Source organism: Mus musculus, chromosome 13 (assembly GCF_000001635.26).
Source record: "Mus musculus strain C57BL/6J chromosome 13, GRCm38.p6 C57BL/6J".
Taxonomy (NCBI): Eukaryota; Metazoa; Chordata; class Mammalia; order Rodentia; family Muridae; genus Mus; species Mus musculus.
This window is the reverse complement of record NC_000079.6, coordinates 9,220,001-9,228,816: the sequence shown is the minus strand read 5'-3', so window position 1 is coordinate 9,228,816 and position 8,816 is coordinate 9,220,001. Positions and strand designations below refer to the sequence as shown.

The 8,816-nt window shown below is 49.3% G+C and overlaps 1 pseudogene; it reads right to left on the bottom strand.

The window, feature by feature from the left end:
• Positions 1-3,827: 3,827 nt before the first annotated feature.
• Positions 3,828-8,816, bottom strand: part of Gm8784 — a 25,504-nt pseudogene continuing 20,515 nt past the window's right edge.

The window sequence follows — 8,816 nt, the reverse complement described above, 5'->3', positions numbered from 1 at the left end:
ATGCTGGGCAGGGAAGGCTGCAACACTGAATTTAGCCAGAGAAGAGCCCACTTCCCAGGGAGAGGTTTAGATCAGCTCTGAGGACGTGCAGGATACACTTCTCCTTGTTTCTTTGGCAATTTATCAGAGTGCAGTACAGACCCAGAGCTGAGACAGTGACAGGAGTGACCACACCTAGGCCAGGACTGCTTAGTTATGCACCTCCCCCCACCACTCTTCCCATTATGCCTAAAGCAATGCTGGTGCTGTAAAGGTGAACTTGGTAGTGAGTGTATCCCTGTGCTCTTCCCAACGTGCTGATTAAATCTAAATTACTCTCTGCTTTTCACCATTACTCACCCCTCTAATTGTTAAGATCGGTGGCAAAGCCTAGCCAGCATCAGGCAACTGGGACTGGGGCTTTTGTCCTGAAATTCAATTCTGGCTATGTGCAGACCTTTCTCTGTCTCTCTGTCATCTCTATGTCTCTGTCTGTCTCTGTCTGTCTGTCTGTGTTTATGACTCTGACTCTCTCTCCCTCCCTTCCTCCCTCTCTCCTTCCTTTCCATCCCTCTTTCCCTCCCTTTCTTCTCTCCCCTCTCCCTCTCCATGTATGGGTTCCTGTGTATGTGCTTGTGTATGTGTGTGTGCACATATGTGTATATGAATATGGGTGTGTGTAGAGATGAAAGATTAATGTCCCATATATTCCTCTATTTCTTCTCACCTTTTAAATTATGTTTTATTGTGTGTATGCATGGTGTGTTTGTGTATGGGCACACATGTGCCAAAGTGTACATATTGGGATCAGAGAATGTCTCTTATGAGACACGGTCTCAGGTAGTCCAGCCTGTCATCAAACTTACTGTAGACAAGGCTGGGCCTTAACTCCTGAGCCTCTGGGTCTACCTCTCAAGTGCACGAGCCTGTGATGCCATGATCAGCTCTGAGCTCAGGTCTCGGAGCAACAGCATTGCTGTCCAGTTCCTTCCGTGATGGAATCCCCAACCCAGGAGGGGACACACAGTGAACACTGGTGCTGTGCAGGGCGATATACAGCGAGGTGGCTTTTTGTTGTTTCTACTTTTGGTTTCTGAGACAGGGCCTTGTGTAGCCCAGGGTGATCTTGAACCCATGATCCCCCTACCTCTACCTCCTGAGTGCTGAGATTACAGGCTGTATCACCACACACCGTTCAAGGCTTTCTTTTAATTTGTGTGTTTACGTGTGTGTGCCTGTATGTGTGCAAGTGGGTAGCCATGTGCACACAAAGGCCAGCAGAGGATGTCAAGTGTCCTCCTGTGCGGCGTCCCACATATCCCTTGAGGCAGGCTCTGCCATAGGATTAGGAGCTCATTCTTCAGTGATGCCTCTTTCTGTGCCCCCCACACTAGGGTTGCAGGCACATGGGGCACTGCCCAGCTTCTTATGTGGGTGCTAGAGATCTAACTCAGGTCCTCGAGACTGCACAGCAGGCGCTCTTATCCACTTAGCCACCTCCCCAGTTCTCAATGCTTTCTCAAGCTGCACTTAGCCAGCTCATTGGTGAGCTTGTGTTCTCCGATCCTCTGTTGAAATCCTGACTGAGCCACCCACCAACCCCTGAGCATCAGGAGTCCTCTGTTCAGAGGCGGAACAGAGAATCAGTTCCAGCAGCTCCCAAAGCTGCTGATAGCGGAGAAATTGCAGCCTTTTATGCTCTATATTTATAAAGGAAGAAAAATCCAGATATAAAGTATTCACTATGGCATAGGGCAGAGGCCCCCTGTTCCTCAACTCCTAACCTGGTCACCCTGACTTCTGACTAGGGAATTTTCCAGGATGACATCTAGGCGTACCTAGCAACTAGGCTGAGATGAGGGTCCTTGCTGTAGGCACTAATACAGAGGGCTTGATGTTAAATGATGCTATTTCCTGAGAAAAGCTGCTGCCTAGATACAGCAGAGCTGTGAGAACTTTTTTTTTTAATACAACAAAATGTTTAATGAGCAAATTCGTATTAGCAAATATGAAACTGCCACAGAGAGGGGGAGCAGGACAGAAACCACGGGTTGAGTCAGGAAGCCTAAGGAGAAGAACCAACTACTTAAGAAACCAGGGTGGAGAACAGGGAGGACCAGAAGCCAGAGGACGGGAGCTGTGGTCCTGCAAAGGGAGAGGGCAGGGCACTGAGGGCCAGACAACAAAATTCAAAATAGTTTGGCCATAAAATATAAACACGCTATGTTCCTACCATGGGGGAAGAGAGGAGGAAAGGGGTGTAAGGGATAAGAGGCTGTTTGGGAAGGGGCTGTGGAGGTCCTACCCGCCCTGCTGTGCACACAGTCCCCATCCCAGCCTGTTCCCTCTGTGTCTGTGTGGGTGCATGTGTCTGTGTGGGCCTGTGTGCACGTGCCCAGTCCCCTTCCTGCCCTAGACCCCGACCCCCACCCTCCCACCCCCCTTAATTGCTGCCATTCCAGATGCTGCCGGCTGTCATTCAGCTGTCACTCCTCTGCCCATCTTCTTCAAGAGTGGGTCTCACCTGAGGAATACCGAATGGCAGAGAAGCACCTGAAAAAATGCTCAACATCCTTAATCATCAGGGAAATGCAAATCAAAACAACCCTGAGATTCCACCTCACACCAGTCAGAATGGCTAAGATCAAAAATTCAGGTGACAGCAGATGCTGGCGTGGATGTGGAGAAAGAGGAACACTCCTCCATTGTTGGTGGGATTGCAGGCTTGTACAACCACTATGGAAATCAGTCTGGCGGTTCCTCAGAAAACTGGATATAGTACTACCGGAGGATCCAGCAATACCTCTCCTGGGCATATATCCAGAAGATGCCCCAACTGGTAAGAAGGACACATGCTCCACTATGTTCATAGCAGCCTTATTTATAATAGCCAGAAGCTGGAAGGAACCCAGATGCCCCTCAACAGAGGAATGGATACAGAAAATGTGGTACATCTACACAATGGAGTACTACTCAGCTATTAAAAAGAATGAATTTATGAAATTCCTAGCCAAATGGATGGACCTGGAGGGCATCATCCTGAGTGAGGTAACACATTCACAAAGGAACTCACACAATATGTACTCACTGATAAGTGGATATTAGCCCAAAACCTAAGATACCCAAGATATAAGATACAATTTCCTAAACACATGAAACTCAAGAAAAATGAAGACTGAAGTGTGGACACTATGCCCCTCCTTAGAAGTGGGAACAAAACACCCTTGGAAGGAGTTACAGAGACAAAGTTTGGAGCTGAGATAAAAGGATGGACCATGTAGACACTAGCATATCCGGGGATCCATCCCATAATCAGCTTCCAAATGCTGACACCATTGCATACACTAGCAAGATTATGCTGAAAGGACCCTGATATAGCTGTCTCTTGTCAGAGTATGCCTGGGCCTAGCAAACATAGAAGTGGATGCTCACAGTCAGCTATTGGATGGATCACATGGCCCCCAATGAAGGAGCTAGAGAAAGTACCAAAGAAGCTAAAGGGATCTGCAACCCTATAGGTGGAACAACATTATGAACTAACCAGTACCCCGGAGCTCTTGACTCTAGCTGCATATGCATCAAAAGATGGCCTAGTCGGCCATCACTGGAAAGAGAGGCCCATTGGACACGCAAACTTTATATGCCCCAGTACAGGGGAACGCCAGGGCCATAAAAGGGGAGTGGGTGGGTAGGGGAGAGGGGGTGGGTGGCTATGGGGGACTTTTGGTATAGCATTGCAAATGTAAATGAGCGAAATACCTAATAAAAAATGGAAAAAAAAAAAAAAGAGTGGGGAAAGGAGGAGGGGACAGGTGAGGGGAAAGTCCCCAGCCAGCCCTGCCCCCACCCTCCCCCAGTCACCTCTACCAGAAGTCCTGACGGTGGTAAGAATCAGGGTCACAGTATTTTGTGACCACCACTCTGTTGTCGAACTTGCGACCGGTTAGAGCCTGCATGGCTTCTGGCAGTCAAACACTGAGGTGAACTCCACAAAGATCTTTCCACAGCCAGGCACCTCGACGCTGTCCACGGGGCAGGGAATGTCAATGGATTTGACCAGCCCATACTTGCTGCACTCGTCTCATACGTCCTCTACAATCTCCTCATACTCCTCACCGTCCAGCAGCTCCTCAGGCAGCACCATGTTCACGAGGCACAGGACCTCAGTTGGGTGACCGCCCATCTGCACCTGAGAGCTCATCAGGCCGGGCACTTGAAGGGTCACAGGTGTCTGATTGATGGTGCTCAGCATGGCATTCTTGGCTCTCACACTCGCCCTCTGGACAAGCAGCTTCTTGTCCCCTAGCTGCATCCCATTCAGCCCCGCAATGGCCTGACCTGTGACGTTGATGTCCACGTACTCACAGAAGGCATAGCCCTTGGAGAGCCCTGTGGCACTATCCTTGACCAAGTTGAAGGCCTTGAGAGGCCCAAAGGATGTCAGCAGCTCTTTTACCTGGTCATCATTTAGGTAATTGGTCAAACCCCCGATGAACAGCTTGTGGGCAGAATCTGGGACTACAGTGGATACAACTCCAGGCACATAAACAGAGGGGTTCTCTGACACGCCAGGCAGTGGTTGATAGTCATGAGGCCTTCGAATCTTCAATGACTGGCCCTGGAAGATGATGCCATCAAAGGCCATGGCCTGGGTCGTCTCATCCACTGACCGGAACTCCAAAAAGGCAAAATTCTTGTCTTGATTTATCTGCACAGCCAAGACTGGGTTGCCAGGGACCTGAGTCAAACCCCCCCCCCCCGCCCCCCAAGCACATTTGGGCGTCGAAGAAGTCCATCATAGCCTCCTCAGTCATGCCAAAAGGGATGTTGCTCACGTAGAGACGTCTGGCCTGTCTGGTCATCTGGCTCCCAACCACAGGCACTGGCGTTGGGGTCACACCCAGACCATCAGGAATCATGGTCGGGAGAAGGGCAGTGGCTGGAATCTGAACCGCAGCTTGCATGGCCTTGTACTGCATTGGGATGATGTGCTCAAAGCCAGGCAGTGGCACGTCCCAGTATTTACGCACCTTCTTCTTCTTCTCATGGCGGGGAGAAAGAATCAATCCACCATGCTCCTCTTTAGCGCCTCTTGTCAAAGGTTTGCTTCGTCTCTCCTATCCCCAGAGGCACAGCGCTGGTCCCGGTTGCACCGATCTCGGCTCCTGCTACTGTGCTTTCGGTCTCGGCTTCTGCCTACTGTGACTACGCGACTGTGACTATTGCTTCCTGTGCCGATTCTCCTTGTCCCGTTCTTGTTTATTTTCGTTGAGCTGCCGCTCGAACTCGTCGAAGTCCGAAATGCTTAGGCGGCCACGGCCACGCAGGGCCCTGTGCAGCTCTTGCCTCGCCTCGCCTCGCCTTGCCGCCCGCCTGCTCGCTCCTGGTGAGAATTTCTAAGAATCTACTGTATCTAGTCAATTACAAAATGCCAGACTTGCCAACCCACCCGGGAAAAGTTTAATCACTTTTTAAAAGAAAAGAAAAAAAAATACAGACGTTTATCCTGGGGCAGAGAGAATGAGTAGTAAGTAAATAATTTATATTGGATTCCAAATTTCCTGGGCAGCCTCAGCACAAGGCTCATGCACAGCTCAAGTCAATAACTGTCAGATAACAGCACAATCAAAGGCCAGATGCGCCCAAGGGCTGGACACAGACTCAGTCATAGCTGGAGCCCAAGCTGATAATCTTTCTCAGCAGAAATGACTGCTTTCAAGCAATTTTCAGAGAAAGAGAGAGAGACAGAGAGACAGAGAGAGGGAAAGGAGCCTTTAGCGACATTAGTCTCTTAACTGTAGCTCAGGATGACCTTGAATTCCTGATTGCCTGTCCTCTACCTCCCAAGTTCTGGAATTACAGACATGCATCATCATGGCCAGTTTGCGCAATGCTGTGGATCAAACCTGGGGCTTTGTGCTTGCCAAACAAGCGCTCTACTAACTAAGCTGTGTTCTGACCATTACTCCACTTATTCACGACTGTGAACGTTACACTCATGAAGAATCAGAGGGAATAAGTGTGCATGGAGAGGGTGGGCCATATAAACAGAATTTGGGTGAGCGTAACATCTGAGAAAACAACTTTTAAAACTGCCAGTTAACAGAGCTATCAATTTCCAGCCAGTAAATGGGACCCATCATCCCCTAAGCAGGTGGTTTAAGTCTGAGTTTTCTTAGAGAGCTAAGGTTGTCAGTGGGACCAGGAGCAGGTTTGTACAGGAATGGATGTGTGTGTAGATGGCTTGGACTCTGCATGACCAAATGTTAAGAGGACTCTATGCTACCCTTCCCAGAAGTTACTCCCAGCTACTGAGTCCTTTAGCAACATAGTACAGCTCTGCATTCCCCAGAGAAGCTGTTTCTGGGGCACTCTTCCCAGTCTGCAATCCACCTGTGCACCTGGCCTTGTGCTGCAAGAATAGGTGGCTGGCTCTCAGAGCCATGATACCCAAGCGAGGAAGTGAGGGACACTGAAATGGAGTGGTGTTGAGACCAGTGAATGAGGACAAGGAAGGCCTAGGATGACAAGTCCAGGGACATAAAGTAGTCCTGGGTGTGTAGAGACAAGGGGAATGGAGAGAAGGGGAGAGACAGGTGGGATGATAAAAGGGAGGGTGGGAAGGAAAGGGGAGAAGGAAGCAGGGAGGAGGAGGAAGAAGAGGAGGAGGGAAAGGGAAGGAGGAAGAAGGGGGAGGAAGAAGAGGAGGGGGAGGGAGAGGAAGAGGAAGAAGAGGAGAGGAGATGTGGGGAAGGAGGAAGAAGGGGAAGAGGAGGGGGAGGAAGAAGAGAAGGAGGGGAGGGGAAGGAGGAGGAGGGGGAGGAAGAGGGGAGGAAAAAGAGGAGGAGGGGAGGGGAAGGAGGAAGAAGGGGGAGTGAGAGGAGGAAGGGAGAGAGAGGAGGAGGGGGGAGGAAAAGGGGGAAGGAGGAGAGGGAGGAAGAGGAAGAGGGGGAGGGAGAAGAGGGAGAGGAAGAAGAAAGGGGAAGAGGAAGGGGGGAGGAGGAGAGAGTGGAGGCAGCAGACAAGCTGATTACTGGCACCCATTGCTCTTTGCTTCCTGAGTGCAGATGCAAAGTGAGCAGCCAGCTTGCATCTCCTGCCATGCCTTCCCTGACTGATGGACTATACCTTCAGAATATGAACCAAAGTAGACAGATCCTTCTGCCTCGAGAGAAGAAAAGAGAAAGAGAAACTTCACCCCCATTGCAGCTGTATTAGGAGAAGGAGATTTGAGAAACATTAACCCCCGAGGGAGGGCACCACCCTCACATGGGACTTAAGGACCCTGTAGCAGAGCTGCAGAGGACATGGCACTCACCCCTTCTGACCTTCGGGCTAGTGGTGACACAGCATTTGTGCTCTCTGCAGAAAACAGCTGCAAGGTGCCATTTTGGAAGCGGAATAAAGAGCCCTCCACAGACAGAAAGATTTAGTGGCTCGACCTTAGTTTTCCCGCCCCTAGAGCTTTGAGAAATAAACTTCTGTCGTCTCAAGTATTGTATTATGGCATCATCCACAGCCCAAGACATTATGTTACTCAGACATACTCTGATTTATTCAGTTTCCTACTGAAATAAATTAAGGATGTTTAGACCACTTTTCCACAAGTAATGCTTCCATGAACACCTTGGAAGCTGTTGATTCATTCATATTTTTTCATATCCTAAAGTTATAGTTGCTTGGTCAGTCATGAGAGGTGTTGGTGCCTGCCTGTAATGTTAGCTCTAAGGAGGTAGGGGCAGAAGGACCAGGAGTTTAGGGCCATCCTTGGCTACATAGAGAGTTTCTGGGCTACATGAGACACCTGCACAAACCAACCAACCAACCTACCACCAAGGAGAAAGCCATTGCCTTCTGATTTCCTTGTTTGTTTCTTCAATAACAACCAGAATCCAATAACACACACCTACATGCTGGGTGACTGGCTGGCAGCTCTGCCGATCCTGCCCATAGACTTGTTACTACCCTGTGCCTGCAGATTGACAGAAATTTGGCTGGGATGACAGGTAACTGTGCCCTCCAGAAGGGAAATTGAGCACACACAAGGGGAGAGGCTTGGCTAGCGTCTGTTGGGGCCTTGTTTGAATTTTGCTGACATTCCATGGCTTCAGCAAGTCTGCGCTAAGCCCAGAGTCTGAAAGAAAGGGCATCAGAAAGTCCCAAGGCCAGGATATCGATTCATAGACAGGTAAAGGATGAAGGATGTCGACACAATTTGCATTGGTTTGAATGAGAACCGTCATCATAGGCTCCTATATTTGCATTCACAGCCATCAGGGAGTAACATGGCTTGAGAGGGGTTAGGAGGTGTGGCCTTGTTAGAGGAAGTGTGTCACTAGGGGTGGGATTTGGGGTTTCAAAAGCCCAAGCCAAGCCCCGAGTTGCTCTCTTCCTGCTGCCTGCAGATCTGGATGTAGGACTCTCAGCTACTTCTATAGCACCATTGTCTGCCTGAGGGGTGCTATACTTCCCAGAATGTTGATAATGGACTCAACCCTTGGAAACTGTAAGCCATCCCCACTTAGATGCTTTCTTTTATAAGAGTTGCTGAGGTCATGGTCTCTCTCTCTCTCTCTTTAAAGATTTATTTTTTGTATATGAGTACACACTATAATTGTACAAATGGTTGTGAGCCTTTGTGTGGTTGTTGGGAATTGAATTTAGGACCTCTGTTCGCTCTGGTCAACCCCACTCACTTTGGCCCAAAGATTTATTTTTTTTTTAAGATTTATTTATTTAATATATATGAGTCCACACTGTAGCTGTACAGATGGTTGTGAGCCTTCCTGTCATTGTCAGGAACTGAATTTAGGATCTCTGCTCACTCTGGTCATCCC